The sequence below is a fragment of the Heterodontus francisci genome, chromosome 12 (assembly GCF_036365525.1).
Source record: "Heterodontus francisci isolate sHetFra1 chromosome 12, sHetFra1.hap1, whole genome shotgun sequence".
Taxonomy (NCBI): Eukaryota; Metazoa; Chordata; class Chondrichthyes; order Heterodontiformes; family Heterodontidae; genus Heterodontus; species Heterodontus francisci.
The window spans coordinates 56,282,740-56,306,845 of NC_090382.1; the positions used below are offsets into that span (position 1 = coordinate 56,282,740).

The window sequence follows — 24,106 nt, forward strand, 5'->3', positions numbered from 1 at the left end:
TTGTTGATGGTACACACTCCTGCCACTGTGTGTCAGTGTGAAGGGAGTGAATGTTGAAGGTGGTAAATGGGGTACCAATTATGTGGGCTGCTTTGTGCTGGATGGTGTCAAGCTTCTTAAGTGTTGCTGGAGCTGCACCCATCCAGGCAAGTGGAGAGTATTCCATCACACTCCTGACTTGTGCCTGGCAGATGGTGGACAGGCATTGGGGAGCCAGGAGGTGAGTTTCTTGCCCTAGAATTTCCAGCCTCTGACCTGCTCTTGCAGCCACAGCATTTATGTGGCTGGTCCAGTTCAGATTCTGGTCAATGGTAACCTACAAGATGTCAATAGTTGGGGATTCAGCAATGGTAATGCCATTGAACATCAAGGGGAGATTGTTAATTGATAGGTTGATCTTGCTGAAGAAACTTATGGCAACATTTCCTGAGAAACTCATTAGCATCTGCCTGAACATAAAATCCATCAAAAAACAAGTGGAAATCAGCACGAACAATGAGGACCCAAGGAAAGCACTGAAAATGTACTATCAATCTTCTTTCAGTCCCTCTTTTTCATATGGTTGTTATGAAAATTAAAGTTTCCAGCAAACCTTCATTTATGTGCATGAAGCAGAGCAATTACAGAAACTTTACTCTTTTTAATGTAACAGATTTTAATACATTTATTTTAACAAAAATATATAGAAACCACAGTGCTAGTTTTAGTAGGGAGAAATGGAAACAAATTGCTAGAAGATACTTGATATAGTAACTTTGTGTCCTGCTGCACCACAAATATTTTGGGCATCAATGCAGAAACATCCATTTGTGCCAGGGTCAAGGATGTCTCTGAACGGACAGAGGGCATTCTGAAGGGGGAGGATGAACAGCCAGAGGTTGTGGTACACATTGGTACCAATGACGTAGGCAGGAAGAGTAACGAGGTCCTGCTGGGGGAGTTTAGGGAGTTAGGTAGAAAGTTAAAAGACAGGACCTCTAGGGTTGTAATCTCGGGATTACTCCCTATGCCAAGTGCCAGTGAGGCTAGAAATAGGAAGATAGTGCAGCTAAATACGTGGCTGAACAGCTGGTGTAGAAGGGAGGGTTTCAGATATCTGGACCATTGGGATCTCTTCAGGGACAGATGGGACCTGGACAAGGGTTGCATCTAAACTGGAGGGGCACAAATATACTGGCTGCGAGGTTTACTAGCGTCATTCGGGAGGGTTTAAACTAGTGTGGCAGGGGGTTGGGAACCAGAGCAGTAGGACAGCAAGTGAAATAAATGAGGGGGAACTAGTAAATAAGGCCAGTAAGACTAAGAGGAAGAGCAGGCAGGGAGATGTTGCGGAGCACAGCGGGACTGGTGGTCTGAAGTGCATTTGTTTCAATGCGAGAAGTATAACAGGTAAGGCAGATGAACTTAGAGCTTGGATTAGTACTTGGAACTATGATGTTGTTGCTATTACAGAGACTTGGTTGAGGGAAGGACAAGATTGGCAGCTAAATGTTCCAGGATTTAGAAGTTTCAGGCGGGATAGAGGGGGATGTAAAAGGGGATTTTACTTGTGAAGGAGAATATCACAGCTGTACTGCAGGAGGACACCTCGGAGGGGTCATGCAGCAAGGCAATCTGGGTGGAGCTCAGGAATAGGAGGGGTGCAGTCACGATGTTGGGGGTTTACTACAGGCCTCCCAACAGCCAGTGGGAGGTAGAGGAGCAGATATGTAGACAGATTTTGGAAGGATGTAAAGGTAACAGGGTTGTAGTGGTGGGTGATTTTAACTTCCCCTATATTGACTGGGACTCACTTAGTGCTAGGGGCTTGGATGGGGAAGAATTTGGAAGGAGCATCCAGGAAGGCTTCTTGAAACAATACGTAGATAGTCCAACTAGAGATGGGGCCGTACTGGACCTGGTATTGGGGAATGAGCCCGGCCAGGTGGTCGAAGTTTCAGTAGGGGAGCATTTTGGGAACAGTGACCATAATTCCATAAGTTTTAAGGTACTTGTGGATAAGGATAAGAGTAGTCCTCGGGTGAAAGTGCTAAATTGGGGAAAGGCTAATTATAACAATATTAGGCAGGAACTGAAGAATTTAGATTGGGGGCAGCTGTTTGAGGGTAAATCAATATCTGACATGTGGGAGTCTTTCAAATGTCAGTTGATTAGAATCCAGGACCAGCATGTTCCAGTGAGGAAGAAGGATACATTTGGCAAGTTTCGGGAACCTTGGATAACGCGGGATATTGTGAGCCTAGTCAAAAAGAAAAAGGAAGCATTCGTAAGGGCTGGAAGGCGAGGAACAGACGAATCCCTTGAGGAATATAAAGACAGTAGGAAGGAACTTAAGCAAGGAGTCAGGAGGGCTAAAAGGGGTCATGAAAAGTCATTGGCAAACAGGATTAAGGATAATCCCAAGGCTTTTTATACATATATAAAGAGCAAGAGGGTAACCAGGGAAAGGGTTGGCCCACTCAAGGACAGAGAAGGAATCTATGTGTGGAGCCAGAGGAAATGGGTGAGGTACTAAATGAGTACTTTGCATCAGTATTCACCAAAGAGAAGGACTTGGTGGATGATAAGCCTAGGGAAGGGAGTGGAAATAGTCTCAGTCATCTCATTATCAAAAAGGAGGAGGTGTTGGGTGTCTTGCAAAGCATTAAGGTAGATAGGTCCCCAGGGCCTGATGGGATCTACCCCAGAATACTGAGGGAGGCAAGGGAAGAAATTGCTGGGGCCTTGACAGAAATCTTTGCATCCTCATTGGCTACAGGTGAGGTCCCAGAGGACTGGAGAATAGCCAATGTTGTTCCTTTGTTTAAGAAGGGTAGCAAGGATAATCCAGGAAATTATCGGCCGGTGAGCCTTACGTCAGTAGTAGGGAAATTATTGGAGCGGATTCTTCAGGACAGGATTTACTTCCATTTGGAAACAAACAAACTTATTAGCGAGAGGCAGCATGGTTTTGTGAAGGGGAGGTCGTGTCTCACTAATTTGATTGAGTTTTTTGAGGAAGTGACAGAGTTGATTGATGAAGGAAGGGCAGTGGATGTTATCTATACGGACTTCAGTAAAGCCTTTGACAAGGTCCCTCATGGCAGACTGGTACAAAAGGTGAAGTCACACGGGATCAGAGGTGAGCTGGCATGATGGATACATAATTGGCTCAGTCATAGAAGACAGAGGGTAGCAGTGGAAGGGTGCTTTTCTGAATGGAGGGATGTGACTAGTGGTGTTCCGCAGGGATCAGTGCTGGGACCTTTGCTGTTTGTAGTATATATAAATGATTTGGAGGAAAATGTAGCTGGTCTGATTAGTAAATTTGCAGACGACACAAAGGTTGGTGGAGTTGCGGATAGTGATGAGGATTGTCAGAGGATACAGCAGGATATAGATCGGTTGGAGACTTGGGCGGAGAAATGGCAGATGGAGTTTAATCCAGACAAATGTGAGGTAATGCATTTTGGAAGGTCTAATGCAGGTGGGAAGAATACAGTAAATGGCAGAACCCTTAGGAGTATTGACAGGCAGAGAGATCTGGGCACAGGTCCACAGGTCACTGAAAGTGGCAACGCAGGTGGATAAGGTAGTCAAGAAGGCATACGGCATGCTTGCCTTCATCGGTCGGGGCATAGAGTATACAAATTGGCAAGCCATGCTGCAGCTGCACAGAACTTTAGTTAGGCCACACTTAGAATATTGCGTGCAATTCTGGTCGCCACACTACCAGAAGGACGTGGAGGCTTTGGAGAGGGTACAGAAGAGGTTTACCAGGATGTTGCCTGGTCTGGAGGGCATTAGCTATGAGGAGAGGTTGGATAAACTCGGATTGTTTTCACTGGAACGACGGAGGTGGAGGGGCGACATGATAGAGGTTTACAAAGTTATGAGCGGCTTGGATAGAGTGGATAGTCAGAAGCTTTTTCCCAGGGTGGAAGAGTCAGTTACTAGGGGACATAGGTTTAAGGTGAGAGGGGCAAAGTTTAGAGGGGATGTGTGAGGCAACTTCTTTACACAGAGGGTGGTGAGTGCCTGGAACTTGCTGACGGGGGAGGTGGTGGAAGCAGGTACGATAGCAACGTTTAAGAGGCATCTTGACAAATACATGAATAGGATGGGAATAGAGGGATACGGACCCCGGAAGTGCAGAAGGTTTTAGTTTAGGCAGGCATCAAGATTGGCGCAGGCTTGGAGGGCCGAATGGCCTGTTCCTGTGCTGTACTGTTCTTTGTTTTTTTCCATGGGGTTGGGGAGGGGATGGTGTGTGGGGCTATGTTAAAGACCTAAGTGGGATTTCGTCAGAAGCAACTTGGAAGATGGTGCAAATGATTGAGAAAATTTGTGCAAACTAAAGCTGGCAAAAATCAATTACGCATGAGTGTCCTCTGAAAGGAATGGCAAAACTCTATTTTATTCCAGGAAATTTCTGGAACACACACTAAGCACAACAAATGCTAGCAATACTATCGTGACTGCCAATATCAAGATCTAGCAAAATAATTTATACATGTCATTGGTCGTTCTGCAGCCATATATAAATATCAGGGAGCTAATTTCTAGATATAATTTAACCCTCGGTTCATGTGACATTTACAAACATGTTGTATTTAACTGAAATGGTTTGAAAATCTTCTTACATCTTCATTTAAACAGTCCCTTGTATTCATTATTCTAAAGATAATTTTGCACGTTTTAACTCCATCAATCTAAATTACTATTCTTCTTCTCTTCTTCTTCTTTGGCCTCCTTGTCTTGAGAGACAATGGGCAAGCGCCTGGAGGTGGTCAGTGGTTTGTGAAGCAGCGCTTGGAGTGGCTATAAATGCCAAATTCTAGAGTGACAGGCTCTTTCACAGGCGCTGCAGATAAAATTCGTTGTTGGGGCTGTTACACAGTTGGCTCTCGCCTTGCACTTCTGTCTTTTTTCCTGCCAACTGCTAAGTCTTTTCGAATCGCCACACTTTAGCCCTGCCTTTATGGCTGTCCGCCAGCTCTGGCGATCACTGGCAACTGTCTACCATGACTTGTGATCAATGTCACAGGACTTCATGTCGCGTTTGCAGACATCTTTAAAGCGGAGACATGGATGGCCGGTGGGTCTGATACCAGTGACGAGCTCTCTGTACAATGTGTCCTTGGGGATCCTGCCATCTTCCATGCGGCTCACATGGCCAAGCCATCTCAAGCGCTGCTGGCTCATTGGGGTGTATATGCTGGGGATGTTGGCCGCCTCAAGGACTTCTGTGTTGGAGATACAGTCCTGCCACGTGATGCAAAGGATTCTCCGGAGGCAGGGAAGATGGAATGAATTGAGACGTCGCTCTTGGCTGACATACATTGTCCAGGCCTCGCTGCCAAAGAGCAAGGTACTGAGGACACAGGCTTGATACACTCGGACTTTTGTGTTCCGTGTCAGTGTGCCATTTTCCCACACTCTCTTGGCCAGTCTGGACATAGCAGTGGAAGCCTTTTCCATGCGCTTGTTGATTTCTGCATCGAGAGACAGGTTACTGGTGATAGTTGAGCTTCGGTAGGTGAACTCTTGAACCACTTCCAGAGCATGGTCGCCGATATTGATGGATGAAGCATTTCTGACGTCGTGTCCCATGATGTTCGTTTTCTTCAGGCTGATTGTTAGGCCAAATTCGTTGCAGACAGCCGCAATCCTGTCGATGAGTCTTTGCAGACACTCTTCAGTGTGGGATGTTAATGCAGCATCGTCAGCCAAAGAGGAGTTCCCTGATGAGGACTTTCCGTACTTTGGTCTTCCCTCTTAGACGGGCAAGGTTGAACGACCTGCCATCTGGTCTTGTGTGGTGGAAAATTCCTTCTTCTGAAGACTTGAATGCATGTGAGAGCAGCAGGGAGAAGAAGATCCCAAACAGTGTAGGTGCGAGAACACAGCCCTGTTTCATGCCACTCAGGATAGGAAAGGGGGTCTGATGAGGCGCCGCTATGTTGAATTGTGCCTTTCATATTGTCATGGAATGAGGTGATGATACTTAGTAGCTTTGGTGGACATCTGATCTTTGCTAGTAGTCTGAAGAGACCACGTCTGCTGACAAGGTCAAAGGCTTTGGTGAGATCAATGAATGCAACGTAGAGGGGCATCTGTTGTTCTCGGCCTTTGTCCTGTAGCTGGCAAAGGGAGAACAGCATGTTAATGATGGATCTCTCTGCTTGAAAGCCACACTGTGCCTCAGGGTAGACACGCTCAGCCAGCTTCTGGAGCCTGTTTAAAGCGACTCGAGCGAAGACTTTCCCCACTATGCTGAGCAGGGAGATTCCACGGTAGTTGTTGCAGTCCCCGCGGTCACCCTTGTTCTTATAGAGGGTGATGATATTGGCATAGCGCATGTCCTGTGGTACTGCTCCCTCATCCCAGCACAGGCAAAGCAGTTCTTCGAGTGCTGAAAATATAGCAGGCTCGGCACTCTTGATTATTTCAATCTAAATTACTATATTGAATTGTAATTGTATACAGTTTTAAAATTACTTTTATTTTATATAAATTCATTTTTAAGAGATTGTTCAGTAAGATGATAAATGTAAATGCCATCCCCAGCAGCAAGTATCTTTAAATTGTTGAAATATCAAATTATAGTTAAAGCAGTTAAAAGGTTAATTAGTGACTTGACTGATTTGTGATGAAACATAGGTATAATAGGCTTAATTAGGTAGAATTTAGATATAATTAATACATTATACTTTTTAGAATTAAAGATTGATTAAATGGTCAATTTTCAAGATACATTAAATTCCCTTTTAAGAGCAGAGCTATAAACGTCCCTGTTACAATAGAATGTGTACCGGAAACACCTTTTAAGTTAAATCCATTCCAAGGTCTTCCAATGTCTCTGCTGCAATGGAATTAGAACATAACACACATTGAAACATCCTATGTGAAGTCAGTACTGATGGCTATAAACTTAATTAGTTGATAGTGTTAGTGATATAGACAGACTGACTCAAAAGCATGGTACAATAAAAAGACAATTATAGATGATAAATTACAAAATGAAATGGTACTTACAAAAACAGAGACCAAGTAAACCAATTACAGACATTTTGACCAGATAAAAGCTCACAACTTCAAGAGAAGGGGATTTCCAGCAAGTACATTAAGTGGGAATGGTAGCTAATGATATTACCATATATGGATCTCAAAAGCAGGAAAAACACACACAGAAAGGTAATACCTACATTCTAAAAGATGAGATGATAGATTAGAAACAGTATAAACATGAGAGTTTTGAATCAGTAAACCAGAAGTATTGAATTCCTCATCAATGCTTCTCAACCTATGGTACTCAGGGAATTTAAGCTAAAAGTTTACTTTAAATTTTGATGGATATTCTATGTTATTTTTATGTAACATTGTCAAGGTTGAACTTTTGGATTCTATATTAGAAATAGGATTATGTTTTACATCTCTTAATTTTTGATATTGTCATATACTTAGCCACTTAAAGTGTATTGCATGTTCACCTTTTTAATAAATATATAAAAGTTAATGAATTGTCTTATGTAGCATTCTGTATACAACTACAAGAACCCCCTCTCTGTGTCTCCTCAAGTGAGGAGATACTTATTGAAGAGAGTCTCCCAGACCCTTATAATATCTGGGATATTTATGATTTAGCTATAATTATTTTTAAAATAGGCTATCTGAAAGATAGTAATATTCTCTGTTGGTTTTCTTTCTTTGAGGGAAGACTAGTTCAATTCTTTGGACTCAAACAAGTGTCTGTTGGAATCTGTCTGGTCTGAACATAATTAAAGGTGACTTGTAGGGATGTACGCTTGATTTGGTTTAGTCCCTATAAGGGGTTAAAGTCATAAATGACTTCAGAGTGGATATTTTAGTTCATATCTAGCTATTTAATAATTGAGAACAATAAGATAATTCTAATGGTGTGGGATTCTGTAGAAATGAAGGGCTGAAAATGATGCAGTGTGATAATAGAACCAGGTTACAGCTAGCATTTAAAACAAGTGAGTTAAAATCCTCATTTTAGTAACAAAGGAATTTCATACACATGAAATGTTAATACTTTATTACCAAGCAACATGATTTTCAGGCTTAAAACTTTCAAATTCTTCAAAATTTCATCAGTCACGGGAAAGGTAGAGGATGGCCTTCCCACCCAAAGCCCAATAAGGGCCATTTACGGGCCTCTTCCTGCCCCGCTGGCATTTTACCAGTGGTGGGGGGCCCTGAACTACAGAGGGCGACCCCCAGGTAAACCCTGGCGGGCTCGGGCTGGGGGGGCCCTACTGATCGGGTACTCTGTGGCCCACGGATGGACCTCCCTGCAGAAGCCCCCACCCCATTGCCCTCACCAACAACACCCACCACTCCCAAGCCCCCCCCTTCGCCCGGGCCTGCCTGAATGGCCGCGACGACCCTGATCCCACTCACCTTGGTTCCAGGGCAGCGTCCATGATGCTGCTCCAGGCCGGGTGCAGTCCCAGCAGTGGCCACTGCTCCTGTTGGCGCTGCTGGGACTGAAGAGCTGCTGGCTCTCCAATTGGCTGGCAGCTCTTGGAGGCAGAATCTCTGTCCTTAAAGGGATGGGGTCCCGATGCCAGATAGCTAATTGCCTGATGGGCACAGAATCGAGTCGGGGCTCCTGGAAATGGCCGGTGAGGTTGCCTCCGGCTTTCCAGCCTGCTGTTGGGGCCACCACCACCCTGACAAAATTCAGCCCTATGTTTCTATGAGCCTCTGTACCGAGACCAGTGGGCCTGAGGGGCTCCAGCAGCAAGTAAAAGGGGAGCACAAAGTTATGTTTACAAATTTCTCTGTATTAAATAGCAGATATTCAAGCCTTGCAAATGACTGGTTACTGCTCTCCATACAGGTGTGAATGCTGGCCTCTGCAGCAGAGCTTTAGTTTCTTCCAACTTTCAGCTCCCACTAAATACCACCAGAGACAGGCCTGTGCCTGGGTTAGGAGATAACAGTACTCCTGGGCCTGGACAGGCACTCTGTATTACGGACGTAATTCTCCTGTCCAGTCCTTAGAAAGAGGAGGTGCCAGGAAGATTGCCCCATGCACCGCTCCCCCGCATGCCCCCCCCCCCAGTTTTTTCTTGGAAAGAAAGGAGTTAGTAGGAAAAAGAGTTGTGCCAGGCTGTTAAAAACTTTAGTTGCTATCTATTAGAACTATGATCCTATTTTTGACAAGTTCAAATAGTGCCACCTCAATGTAGAGATTCTTTAGAAACATTAAAAAGATCACTGCTGATTTGAAATTCACTGATCAGTTTATAGCAGATGTTTGGTTTACAAGGAAGAGACTGCTGATGACACAGACCCTTTAAATAATAAACAAAGAAAATTGTTTTTGTAACCTAAGGGTTAAGATGCTTGCTTCACACTCCCATAGTCACAGCTTCAGCTTTCACACCTCAAATGAGTTTTGTCAGCTCCTGACTGGGCCTCCCAGCGGGACATTTCCCGAAATCAGGAGGAAAACTGAGAGTGCATGTTACCCTACAGCCAATGTGTCACTGAGCACAGAGGGGTATAGGATTGCAAAAAAGTGCTACTCAAGGAGACTGAGTGGATGAATGACATGGCACGAAGCGGGAAAATCAATCGAAAATACAGCTGAAAGATATACTTCAACCTACAGCAGAAGCAGCTCACTGCTATACGGAGAAGAAGAAATACCATCCCACCCAAACAATTCAAGTGGCAGTCTATTCAGCAGTCTCATTTGACCTCCACCCTGAGAAAGAGTTCATTATGTCTCAGCTTACAAGTTCATCAGACATCATGCAGCGGCGTGATTCCCCATCCCAGAGCAGAGAAAAAGACAGCACAATTCTCCCTCCCATCAGCTGGTCTTGGAGCTAGTGGCACTGGCAAGTGATCTTCATCCAAGGATGAATCATAGAAGCGATCAGTTCTTCCATGAGAGCAGAATAAACAAAGAAAAAAAATCATAGCTAAAATGCAGATTTGAGTAAGTGTTGAGTTCATAGATAATGCTGTTCAGTATGTCATTCTCAATGTTCACTTTGTGGATGAAATGTCAAGGTGAGTGAGTAATCAAAGGGTTGTATGATCTCACAGAGAAAAAGCAAATAAAAGCAAGTCACTTGGGACATTTAAACTGCTCAAAGATATCCAGTTCTTTTTGCAGTAATTTAGAACCAACAGATCCATCTTTCAGCAACCATTCTTGACAACTGGAGTGAGTGCTATACTCTGAAAGGCCTTTTATCATGAATATAATTACTTTAGAATCCTAAAGATTTGAACTTACTGTTGACTCAATTCGAAGCTAAATTAGCCTATCCTCACCTGCTAATAACAAACCCTTGTTATCCTGAATCACAGCTTATTTTATCAAATAGCAAGCAGATGAGAAAGAAGTACCTGTAATACTGATGAGCATTATTAATTAATCTGCAAGTGTCTCAGTTCCTGCTCTATACAGTTTTTTAATTTAATTCTTTACAGCTGTTTGAACTGCATATACATGATAAGCATGCACCATATTTTAATCCAATTAAACAATGATTTCATTTAGTAAATATTTTGAAGTCATCAGAAAATAAAGAAAGCATGGCCTGCATTTAATAATCCCTCATCTATTTTTCATGCTATGTCAAAATAACTTATGAACAATACCTCCCTTAGCATTTGGCATATAACTGAACGCTGATTTCTTTTGCTCCCCACAGTGTAGAAGTACGACTCCTTATACCTAACAATTAAGAGATTTATCTAGTTATTAGAGGACTAGGAGAAGGTAGCCAAATGAGATTTTAGTCTGAGGAAAGCAAGGTCTGGGAGTTGAGGGAAATATTGTCTAGAAAAATACAATTTTCTTTGGTATTTGTAACTAGTGCTATAGGTTGCATATTGTTGATGAGAACAGATGGGAAGGTCTTGGTTTAACATCCTACTTTACAAAGGTCTGCACCAGCAGCAATGCCACAAGATACTTGTAACTGAAAAAGGCTATCTTCCTCAGTTATCTGGAATATTTTATATAAAGATATTTATATTTAATATTATTATATTGGTTATTAAAATTGGCTCTAAATTGGCATATTTGGCTATGATTTCAATTACTGATGTGGATTCCACTACTACAACAACAACAACTTGCAATTATGTAGCACCTTTAGCATAATAAAAGGTCCCAAGGTACTTCACAGGAGCGTCATCAAACAAAATTTGACAGCAAGCTGCATAAGGAGATATTAGGGCAGGTGACCAAAAGTTTGGCCAAAGAGATAGGTTTTAAGGAGTGTCTTAGTCCAGTTCCAAAATTATAATACTGCAGAATCAATAACTCATTAATGGGATTGAAAATGTTGGCAATATTGGTTCAAACAGTAGCAACATGCTCTTACTTAGACAGTAGCAAAATATCAACAGTAGCACTAGTAGAGGAAAGATCAATATATCATTTTTTTCCCCGATTTTTGCGACTTCATGGCTATTAACTCAGTTACTCAAACAGAAGTACAAATCTTTTAAAACACTTGATGTAATAGGATACATGTTGTGATATTTTGTTACTAGATCATGACCCTTTACAGTCTAATAACCCGAATGCTCTGGAGTCCTGAATTGGAAAAAGCATTGCAGATTCATTCAGGTGTTAACAGATTTCTTTATATTCGGATGAATTGGTAACACAACAGATCAGGCAAAGCATTCTCAGTTGTATATTTAACAGCGAGCTTAAATGTTCAATGATATCTATGCTTAGATTATTGCATGAGTGAAGAATTGGATGAAGGCAGTAGGTGGGTCACCTTGACAGTCTGTGTGCTACCTGAAAGGGTGCCAGTCACTGTTCTGCAGCATATTTATCACTCCAGGGAATGTACAGTCATCATATGGTCCATCTCATTTCACCTAGGTAAACGCAGGCATTTTAAAAGTCCCAAAAACAATCTCACCCAATGCAGTTTGTTATCTTCCTTCCACACTGCATAATTATTTTGCAATACCTATCTGATTGGTGAATATAATGGTTGAATAATTATGTACTCAAATATAATATTATTTCATATAAATCTGTTCAATACATTCAAGCTAACCTTTACTTGCAATCAGACTGGTATAAGTGTCCAATAATGTTATTATTTCTAAGGGTGGGACACCATTTAAAGGTCATTATCACTATTGGTGAAGCCCTTTCAAGGTGCCACTGGAGCACAATAATTGGTCTGCACAGGCTAGAGAAGTGAGGACAAAATCAGATTGAGCAGTGTATTTCACAGCCTTTTATTTTTAACCAACCTGTAACTATAAAGACTAGTCTTGTACTGAAAGATGAGCCCAAAGCATTCAGTAGAATGATATTTATGATGGATATCCTCATTTGACATCGCTGCTCAGTTCATCAGGGAGAACTTTCCCGGAAGCAACAGAATTTGGCAATGTTTTTATTTTTCCGTGCCTTTTGGGTGCCACATTGCACAATCTAAACTGGTGCCAACCAGGCCAGTTTATACAACAAATTCTGGTTCCAAATTCAAATAGAAACAAAAACTGTTACATCCCATTGCTCTCTAGAACTATCCCTGATGAGACCTGGCTGTAACTCTAATGGAGTAAATTCACTTTTTTCAAACACCAGTTTTTCGATATAAGGCTATTTTCAAACCGAGGAGTTGGTTTAAAATTGTAAACAATGAAAGACATAAGGAGGTAAGTACTTTATATTAAAGTGCTCCACCGACAGTAATTTTCACTTTAATATGCCTGAGCAGTTAAAGATTGACTAATTGAATGCAGGATTTAATTGGCCTTGTTTAATTAGAACACCATCTTGGATCACCTCATTATTTCCAGGGCTAATGGGAGAATCATGATATTTAATTGATCTGTAAAATAAATAATCTATTTGTTTGCTTAACTTTAAAAAAATATATTTTGTACAGCTACTGTTTTGGATTATAAAATGTCACAGCACAAAAACAGGTCATTTAGCCCATCAGGTCTGTGCTAGTATTTTGTTCTTAAAAAGGAAAAGAGCTAAAGTGAGTGTTGGTTCCTTAGAGGGTAAGACTGGGAAATTCATAATGGGAAATAAGGAAATGGTGGAAGCATTGAACAGATATTTTCTGCCTGTCTTCACTGTTGATGACACAAATAACATCCCTGAAATTACTTGTACATCATGAGGTGAAAGGGAGAGAGGAACTTAAAACAATTACAATCACCAGGGACAGGGTACTGAGAAAACTACTGGGAATAAAGATGACTAGTGCCCAGGACCTGATGGCCTACATCCTAGGGTCTTAAAAGAAGCGGCTGCTGAGATAGTAGATGCATTGGTTGTAATTTTCCAAAATTTCCTAGATTCTGGAAAGGTCCCATCAGATTGGAAAATAGTGAATGTAACTCCTCTATTCAAAAAAGAAGGGAGACAGAAAGTAGGAAAGGACAAGCTAGTTAGCCTGACATCTGTCATAGAGAAAATGCTAGAATCTATTATTAAGGAGCTTATAGCAGGACATTTAGAAAATCTTATTGCAATCAGGTAGAGTCAACATGGTTTTATGAAGGGGAAATTGTGTTTGATTAATTTATTAGAGATCTTTGAGGAAGTAACAAGCAATGTGGATAAAGGGGAACCTGTAGATGTGGTATACTTGGATTTCCAAAAGGCATTTGATAAGGTGCCACATCAAAGGTTACTACACAAAATAAGAACTCATGGTGTAGGGGGTAACATATTAGCATGGATAGAGGATTGGTTAGCTAACAGGAATCACAGAATCACAGAATAATACAGCGCAGAAGAGGCCCTTCGGCCCATCGAGTCTGCACCAATGCATTAAAGACACCTGACCTGTCTACCTAATCCCATTTGCCAGCACTTGGCCCATAGTCTTGAATGTTATGACGTGCCAAGTGCTCATCCAGGTACTTTTTAAAGGCTGTGAGGCAACCTGCCTCTACCACCCTCCCAGGCAGTGCATTCCAGACTGTCAGCACCCTCTGGGTAAAAAAGTTCTTCCTCAAATCCCCCTTAAACCTCCTGCCCCTCACCTTAAACTTGTGTCCCCAAGTAACTGACCCTTCAACGAAGGGGAACAGCTGCTCCCTATCCACCCTGTCCATGCCCCTCATAATCTTGTACACCTCGATCAGGTCACCCCTCATTCTTCTCTGCTCCAGCGAAAACAACCCAAGCCTATCCAACCTCTCTTCATAGTTTAAATATTCCATTCCAGGCACCATCCTGGTGAATCGCCTCTGCACCCACTCCAGTGCAATCACATCCTTCCTATAATGTGGCGACCAGAATTGCACACAATACTCCAGCTCTGGCCTCATCAAAGTTCTATACAACTCCAACATGACCGCCCTGCTTTTGTAATCTATGCCTCGATTGATAAAGGCAAGTGTCCCATATGCCTTTTGCACTACCCTATTAACCTGCCCTTCTGCCTTCAGAGATCTATGGACAAACACGCCAAGGTCCCTATGTTCCTCGGAACTTCCCAGTGTCAGGCCATTCATTGAATACTTCCATGTTACATTACTCCTTCCACAGTGTATCACGTCACACTTTTCAGGGTTAAATTCCATCTGCCACTTTTCTGCCCATTTGACCATCCCATCTATATCTTCCTGTAACCCAAGACACTCAACCTCACTGTTAACCACTCGGCCAATCTTTGTGTCATCCGCGAACTTACTGATCCTAACCCCCACATAGACATCTATGTCGTTTATATGAATGATAAACAATAGGGAACCCAGCAGACAGTAGGGATAAATGGGTCATTTTCAGGTTGGCAAGCTGTAACTAGTGGAGTGCCATAGCATCAGTGCCAGGGCCTCAACTATTTACAATCTATATCAATGACTTGCTGTGGCTAAATTTGCATATAGGACTGAGATGAGGAGAAATTTCTTCACCCAGAGAGTGGTGAGCCTGTGGGATTTTCTACCACAGAAAGTAGTTGAGGCCAAAATATTGTATGTTTTCATGAAGGAGTTAGATATAGCTCTTGGGTCTAAAGGGATCAAAAGGTATGGGGCGAAAGCGGGAACAAGTTACTGAGTTGGATGATCAGCCATGATCATAATGAATGGCAGAGCAGGCTTGAAGGGCCGAATAGCCTACTCCTGCTCCTATTTTCTATGTTTCTATGTTTCTATGACACAAAGATAGGTACAAGAGTAAGTTGTGAAAAGGACATCAGGAGTCTGCAAAGGAATATAGATAGGTTAAGTGAGTAAGCACAAATTTGGCAGATGGAATATAATGTGGGAAAATGTGAACTTGTCCGCTTGGGCAGGAAGAATAAAAAAGCAGTATATTATTTAAATGGTGAGAGATTGCAGAGCTCTGCGGTACAGAGGGATATGCATATCCTGGTACATGAATCACAAAAAGTTAGTCAGCAGGTACAGTAAGTGATTAGGAAGGCAAATGGAACATTGTCATTTATTGCAAAGGCAATCGAGTATAAAGTAGGGAAGTTTTGCTACAGTTGTACAGGGTGTTGGTGAGACCACATCTGGAGTGCTGTGTACAGTTTTGGTCTCTTTACTTAAGAAAGGATATAACTGCATTGGAAGCAGTTCAGAGAAGGTTCACTCGACTGATTCCTGGGATGCGTAGGCGGTGGCGTAGTGGTACTATCACTGGACTAGTAACCCAGAGCCCCAGGGTATTTCTCTGGGGACATGGGTTCGAATCCCACCACAGCAGAAGGTGGAATTTGAATTCAATTAATCTGGAATTAAAAGATAGTCTAATGATGGCCATGAAACCATTGTCGATTGTTGTAAAAACCCATCTAATTCACTAATGTCCTTTAGGGAAGGAAATCTGATGTCCTTACTTGGTCTGGCCTACATGTGACTCCAGACCCACAGCAATGTGGTTAACTCTTAAATGCCCTCTGAAATGGCCTAGTAAGCCACTCAGTTGTACCTAACCGCTATGAAGTCAATAAAAAGGAATGAAACCGGACGGACCACCCGGCATTGACCTCGGCACCGGAAATGACAACAGCAAACCCAGCCATGTCGACCCTGCAAAGTCCTCCTTACTAACATCTGGGGGCTTGTGCCAAAGTTGGCAGAGCTGTCCCACAGATTAGTCAAGCAACAGCCTGACATAGTCATACTCACGGAATCATACCTTACAATGTCCCAGACACTGCCATCACCATCCCCGGGTATGTCCTGTCCCACCGGCAGGACAGACCCACCAGAGATGGCGGGACAGTGGTGTACAGTAGGGAGGGAGTTGCCCTGGGAGTCCTCAACATCGACTCCAGACCCCATGAAGTCTCAAGGCATCAGGTCAAACATGGGCAAGGTAACCTCCTACTGATTACCACCTACCGCCCTCCCTCAGCTGATGAATCAGTACTCCACCATGTTGAACAGCACTTGGAGGAAGCACTGAGGGTGGCAAGGGCACAAAATGTACTCTGGGTAGGGGACTTCAATGTCCATCACCAAGAGTGGCTCGGTAGCACCACTACTGAGAGAGCTGGCCGAGTCCTAAAGGACATAGCTGCTAGACTGGGTCTGCGGCAGGTGGTGGGGGAACCAACACGAGGGAAAAACATACTTGACCTCATCCTCACCAATCTGCCTGCTGCAGATGCATCTGTCCATGACTGTATTGGTAGGAGTGACCACCGCACAGTCCTTGTGGAGACGAAGTCCCGCTTATTGAGCATACTGTCGGTCGTGTTGTGTGGCACTATCACCGTGCTAAATGGGATAGATTTCGAACAGATCTAGCAATGCAAAGCTGGGCATCCATGAGGCGCTGTGGGCCATCAGCAGCAGCAGAATTGTACTCAACCACAATCTGTAACCTCATGGCCTGGCATATCCCCCACTCTACCATTACCATCAAGCCAGGAGACCAACCCTGGTTCAATGAAGAGTGCAGGAGGGCATGCCAGGAGCAGCACCAGACATACCTGAAAATGAGGTGTCAACCTGGTGAAGCTACAACACAGAACTATCTGCATGCCAAACTGCGTAAGCAGCATGCGATAGACAGAGCTAAGCGATCCCATAACCAACGGATCAGATTGAAGCTCTGCAGTCCTGCCACATCCAGGCATGAATGATGGTGGACAATTAAACAACTAACTGGAGGAGGTGGCTCCACAAATATCCCCATCTTCAATGAAGGGGGAGCCCAGCACATCAGTGCAAAAGATAAAGCAGAAGCATTTGCAACAATCTTCAGCCAGAAGTGCCGGGTTGATGATCCATTTCGGCCTCCTCCTGAAGTCCCCAGCATCACAGATGCCAGACTTCAGCCAATTCGATTCACTCCGCGAGATATCAAGAAACGACTGAAGGCACTGGATACTGCAAAGGCTATGGGCCCTGACAATATTCTGGCAATAGTACTGAAGACCTGTGCTCCAGAACTTGCCGCACCCCTATCCAAGCTGTTCCAGTGCAGCTACAACACTGGCATCGCCCCTGCAATGTGGAAAATTGCCCAGGTATGTCCTGTAGACAAAAAGCAGGACAAGTCCAACCCGGCCAATTAACGCCCCATCAGCCTGCTCTCAATCATCAGTAAAGTGATGGAAGGTGTCATCAACAGTACCATCAAGTGGCACTTGCTTAGCAATAACCTGCTCAGTGACGCTCAGTTTGGGTTTCGCCAGGGCCACTCAGCTCCTGATCTCATTACAGCCTTAGTTCAAACCTGGACAAAAGAGCTGAACTCAAGAGGTGAGGTGAGATTGATTGCCCTTGACATCAAGGCAGCATCCAGTGCCTTCAGTCGTTTCTTGATATCACACGGAGTGAATCGAATTGGCTGAAGTCTGCCATCTGTGATGCTGGGGACTTCAGGAGGAGGCCAAGATGGATCATCAACTCGGCACTTCTGGCTGAAGATTGTTCCAAGTGCTTCTGCCTTATCTTTTGCACTGATGTGCTGGGCTCCCCCATCATTGAGGATGGGGATATTTGTGGAGCCACCTCCTCCAGTTAGTTGTTTAATTGTCCACCACCATTCACAGCTGGATGTGGCAGGACTGCAGAGCTGAGATCTGGTATGTTGGTTATAGGATCGCTTAGCACTGTCTATCACATGCTGCTTATGCAGTTTGGCACGAAGATAGTCTTGTGTTGTAGCTTCACCAGGTTGACACCTCATTTTGAGGTTTGCCTGGTGCTGCTCCTGGCATGCCCTCCTGCACTCTTCATTGAACCAGGGTTGGTCTCCTGGCTTGATGGCAATGGTAGAGTGGGGGATATGCCAGGCCATGAGGTTACAGATTGTGGTTGAGTACAATTCTGCTGCTGCTGATGGCCCACAGCGCCTCATGGATGCCCAGTTTTGCATTGTTAGATCTGTTCAAAATCTATCCCATTTAGCATGGTGGTAGTGCCACACAACACGATGGCAGGTATCCTCAATGTGAAGGCGGGACTACGTCTCCACAAGGACTGTGCGGTGATCACTCCTACCAATACTATCATGGACAGATGCATCTGTGGCATGCAGATTGGTGATGATAAGGTCAAGTATGTTTTTCCATCTTGTTGGTTCCCTCACCACCTGCCGCATACCCAATGTAGCAGATATGTCCTTTACGACTCGGCCAGCTCGGTCAGTAGAGGTGCTACCGAGCCACTCTTGGTGATGGACATTGAAGTCCCCACCCAGAGTACATTTTGTGCCCTTGCCACCCTCAGTGCTTCCTCCAAGTGCTGTTCAACATGGAGGAGTACTGATTCATCAGCTGAGGGAGGGCATTGGTGGTAATCAGCAGGAGGTTTCCTTGTCCATGTTTGATCTGATGCCATGAGACTTCATGGGGTCCAGAGTTGATGTTGAGGACTCCCAGGGCAACTCCCTCCTTACTGTATACCACTGTGCCACCACCTCTGGTGGGTCTGTCCTGCCAGTAGGGCAGAACATACCCGGGGATGGTGATGGCAGTGTCTGGGACATTGTCTGTAAGGTATGATTCCGTGAGTATGACTATGTCAGGCTGTTGCTTGACTCGTCTTTGGTACAGCTCTCCCAACATTGGCACAAGCCCCCAGATGTTAGTAAGGAGGACTTTGCAGGGTCGACAGGGCTGGGTTTGCCATTGTCGTTCCTGGTGCTTAGGTTGCTGCCGGGTGGTCCGTCCGGTTTCATTCCTTTTTATTGACTTTGTAGCAGTTAGATACAACTGAGTGGCTTGCTAGGCCATTTCAGAGGGCATGTAAGAGTCAACCACATTGCTGTGGGTCTGCAGTCACATGTAAGCCAGACCAGATAAGGACAGCAGATTTCCTTCCCTAAAGGACATTAGTGAACCAGATGGGTTTTTACAACAATCGACAACAGTTTCATGGCCATCATTAGACTAGCTTTTAACTCCAGATTTATTAATTGAATTCCAATTCCACCTTCCGCTGTGGTGGGATTCGAACCCATGTCCCCAGAGCAATACCCTGGCTCTCTGGGTTACTAGTCCAGTGACAGTACCACTACGCCACCGCTTGCTCTGTTAAGTTTGTAAGCTAGTTTACACTGGCGTCCTGTACATGGATGGCCAGTGGGGATAGCACATTTCATGATAATAAGTGCAGATTAACATGGTGCAGGATTTGACATTTTCATTTTACTTAATATATGTCCTTGAATTCTCGTCCCAGTCATTATGTTTATTTACCACTGTCAGAAACATATATCAAATCATGTGGCCTACTTCATAATAGCACTCTCTTGAAAAGGAGCATGGAGCTTCAGTGGCATCAGCTGTTTCTTCTGTTAAGCAAATCAGTGGGCATTTTACCAGTAGCTGCAGGTTCAGAATAGCTCCTTTTTAATTTCCAATTGGAGCTGTCAGTGTTGAAAATGATTTTTTTTTAATTCATTGAGGTAAGAGAGAATGGCCCTTCGAAAGGGCCATTTTTTATATTTCGTCCATTATGGAGCTTCAAGAAAGGAAGCAATTCCTTCACTGAACCATATAGAGTTGTAACGTCTGGTGCTGCCAATGGGGTGCTGCACTTAAATGGCTGCTACACTAGCCTAGATTTTGTGATGCATTCTCCCTTCATTCGCAGCTCTGTGCAGGGAGTGCAAGACTGGTTTACCCACTAATCCAGTCAGTTCCTGATTTGTTGAAAATGGGAGCAAGGGCCTGAATTTTACCTTGTGGCAGAAGCCCCACCCACAGCAATAAAGTTGGGGGTGAGCCCGCCTCCACTGGGTCCAGGAACCACGTGGCATTTTGCGTGGCCCAAGCTCTTAATCGGAAGAGGTCGGGCCTTCCACCACAGAAGTCCCGCCTGCAAGAGCTGCCTTCCAATCAATGGCTGGCAGCTCCTCAGTCCCAGAAGTGCCACCGGGAGTGGTGGCCACTGTTGGGACTGCACCCAGCCAGGATAGGCAGGATGGAAGAGGCCCGGAATAGAGGTAAGTGTATGGGACCTCACCGGGGACAATCGGCTGTGCCCCGGCAAGGTGGGGTGGAGGTCGCTCAAGAGAGTGGGGGTAGGTGTTCCAGGGGGCAGCTTGTGTCGCAGGGGTGCCCGATCACCAATCAGGAGGGCCCCCCCCCAGCCCGCAAGGAGGCAGCCAGATTTAACTGGGTAGCACTCCCCAGGTAGTGAAATGGCCATCTGCCGCTGGTAGTATCCCAGTGGCGATGGGTGGAGGCCCTTAAATGCCAATTAATTGGTCACTTAAGGGTCTTAATTGGCCTGGGGTGGGCGGGCCATTTGTCACCTACCCTGCTGCTGGTAGAATTGCAGCGGGAGCAGGTAGGTGATGTGAATGGTGCCCCTTTGCCTTCCTCTCAATTTTACACGACCCCCCCCCCTGCCTCCAGCCCACTCCCAGGGTGTGGTGTGCAGCATAAAATTCAGGCTGAGGTGTGAAATGGCCTGAGTTTAAATTGGTGTGGTGCAGTACCATGTCTACCATCAGTGCGTCCTTTTCAATGATTGCTGCAACACAGCTGCTCATTATAAATAAGATATAAGCAGTGTCACCAAGGAGCTCTAGTGTTAAATCAGAGCAGCATGGAAATGTGAGATAGCACCTGAAAAATGATAAAATGCTCAATTCAATTACTATCAGGAAATACCTTAATAGCAAGTGGCAGATTTATATTTCAAAAAGATTCCAACCAACAGCGGTAACTCATTAGAAAATTTGACCACATGCAGATGTTATAATTATTCAACAAACATGCAACATAATTTAAATATCTCCAAGCTTTCATTTTTATTGAAATATTTTATTGGATTTCATTTATTTATCTAACTCTTTTAGCTGATGTTTTTACTGTTTGTGAATGCTCTTAAAAAATTGTACCAATTCATTGTTTCTGACTTCTTTCTCAATTTATAGACATAGAACTCTATTTCCACAACCTACAAATTGCTAAAATCCCAAGTTGTCATCTGGCACATAAAAGCACATAAGAATGACTAATGTGATCCACACAGCGAGAGTGCTGAGGAAAATAATTTTGTTTATTAAAACCTTCAGTTGGCAATTTATTCTAAGAGAAATTTTATGTATCATTAACAATAATATCTTGATCTCACAGGTACTTTTTAAATCTGGAGCTTGTTGTTCAGCAAGGGAACTGAACATTTCAAAATTGAAACAGAGCAAAGTAAACCTCTGTTCCTAGAACTGTGACAGGGTGACACGATTTAACAAAACAGAATATGATGCGCCATCAGCCATGGGCTCACTAAAAGGACATGGATAATATAAATCCCAATTCTCTACATTTGTCAATCTGTTTTATTGTACAAGGGATAAGATCTATGGTAAAATGCAATTTGTTTAGTTCAGAAGAGTTGAGTGACTTCATATATATTTGATTCAAATGAACATGCTTTGCTCAAATATCAGTGGTGATACATTTAGCTATCTAGGCACTGAGCTCTAGAATTCTCTCACTAAACCTCTCTGCCTCCCTACTTCTCCCTCCTTTAAGATGCTCCTTAAAACCTACTTCTTTGACCAAGCTTTTATCCCATTATGTGGCTTGGTGTCAAATATTGTTTGATAACTCTTTTGTGAAGTGCCTTGAGATGTTTACTACATTAAAGGTGCGATATAAATGCAAGTTGCTGTTCATTCAGCAAAACCTAAATTCAGTTAATTTGCACAGGATTAATTCCTGAACCATTTGCCATCACTAACCAATCCCCTTCTTACAACTGTCTCCTCAAAGAGTGAATTTTGTATCAGTGAAGTGATTTGGGCATAACTTGAATGATGTTGTAATAAGGTTGAGCAAAAATCTCACCCAGTAATTGAAATCTGGTCATTTTAGATAAGGCTAGATTGGGTTTGTTGGAAAATGTCTAGTGCTTCCCTCATTAGGAAGCTGAACCCAGAACTCAGTAGTGTTTTACTTGTACTGCTGACTTGGTAGGAAACTGTAATGGCTTGAACTGGATGTGTGTTTAGTTCATCTTGGATGTGCACAGTGTAACTAAATGGTAGCAGTAAAATAAAAGCAAAATACTGCGGATGCTGGAAATCTGAAACAAAAACAAGAAATGCTGGAATCACTCAGCAGGTCTGGCAGCATCTGTGGAAAGAGAAGCAGGGGTAACGTTTCGGGTCAGTGACCCGAAACGTTAACTCTGCTTCTCTTTCCACAGATGCTGCCAGACCTGCTGAGTGATTCCAGCATTTCTTGTTTTTGTAACTAAATGGTATCTTTCTTACATGCGATTTTGTTATTTTTTCTTGATTCAAGTTTCATCTAATGGTCATAGCATAAAAAGGAAGAGTTAGGAATGAAATAAAATTTTATGGAACTTTAAAAAATAGTTGTATTGATAGATAGTATGGAGTTAAAGGTAGTGACATATAGTGAACTATATCAAAAAATACACAAATGATTGATCAATATACTAATTATTACTTCTGGTAATCAAACTACAGATAAATGTCTGTGATTATGCCATGATCAGCAACCTGATCACTCCTCAACTGGAATGTCAGTCACAGTCACTGATCTTTGCAGTGATCTTTGTCTTAGACACAGTAGAACAAAGCCATTAAAGCCCCATACCAACTCCGAAGTAAAGTTTAAATTAAACCAAAAATAAATAAAATAAAGGAATAACTTGAAGTCACTATTGCAGCTTTGGATTTTATTCAGATATTGCTCTCCTGTTCAATGTTAAGAACCCTTCCTCTAAGGAATCCCTCGCACCATACAAATTGAATAGGCACAATTTCTGGGCTTAAACCAAAACCTTTATTATGGTAATTGCTTACTGGATGTGCTATCTATACTCCTATGATCTCAAGAGGTAGAATAAACATTTCTATCTGACTGTAGTTTGAGCTATAAACTACAGAACAACTTTATTAAAAGTGACGGATAAACTATAGCAAATAACAATATAACAGATTACAGAAATTTACAACATTTACAAAAATAAGAGTGTAACCCTTCACTAATTCCCTCAGTAATATTAGACTTGGAACAGCATTCACAATGCAACTTATATGTGGGGATTTGGAAGGCCCATAAACCTTTCAGTGCCAATTTCATTGCCTCAGAAACTGGAGAAAGACTTTTTGAGTTGTGCTATGTACGACTCCAACCAGCGGAGAGTTTTCCCCCAATTCCCATTGACTCAAGTTTTGCTAGGGCTCCTTAATGCCATACGTGGTCAAATGCTGCCTTGATGTCAAGTGCAGTCACTCTCACCTCACTCCTGGAGTCCATGTTTGGACTAAGGCTGTAATGAGGTCAGGAGCTGAGTGGCCCTGACAGAACTCAAATTAAGCATCAGTGAGCAGATTATTGCTGAGCAAGTGTCACTTGATAGCACTGTTGACACCCCTTCCATCACTTTGCTGATGATTAGGAGTAGACTGATGGGGCGTTAATTGGCTGTCTTGGATTTGTCCTGCTTTTTGTGCACAGGACATACCTGGGCAATTTTCCAGCTAGATGGGTAGATGCCAGTGTTGTAGCTATACTGAAACAGCTTTGCTAGGGGCGCAGCCCTAGTCCCAGGACATTACTGCAGGAGCTCCTCAGCGTTTTGTCCTCGGCCCAACCATCTTCAGCTGCTTCATCAATGACCTTCCCTCCATCAGAAGGTCAGAAGTGGGGATGTTTGCTGATGATTGCAAAAT

At 43.4% G+C, this 24,106-nt stretch overlaps 1 protein-coding gene across 5 annotated transcripts in view; it reads left to right on the plus strand.

Moving 5' to 3' along the window:
- Positions 1 to 24,106, plus strand: part of LOC137375598 (complexin-2) — a 362,538-nt gene that overhangs the window by 234,733 nt on the left and 103,699 nt on the right. The window lies entirely within an intron of this gene.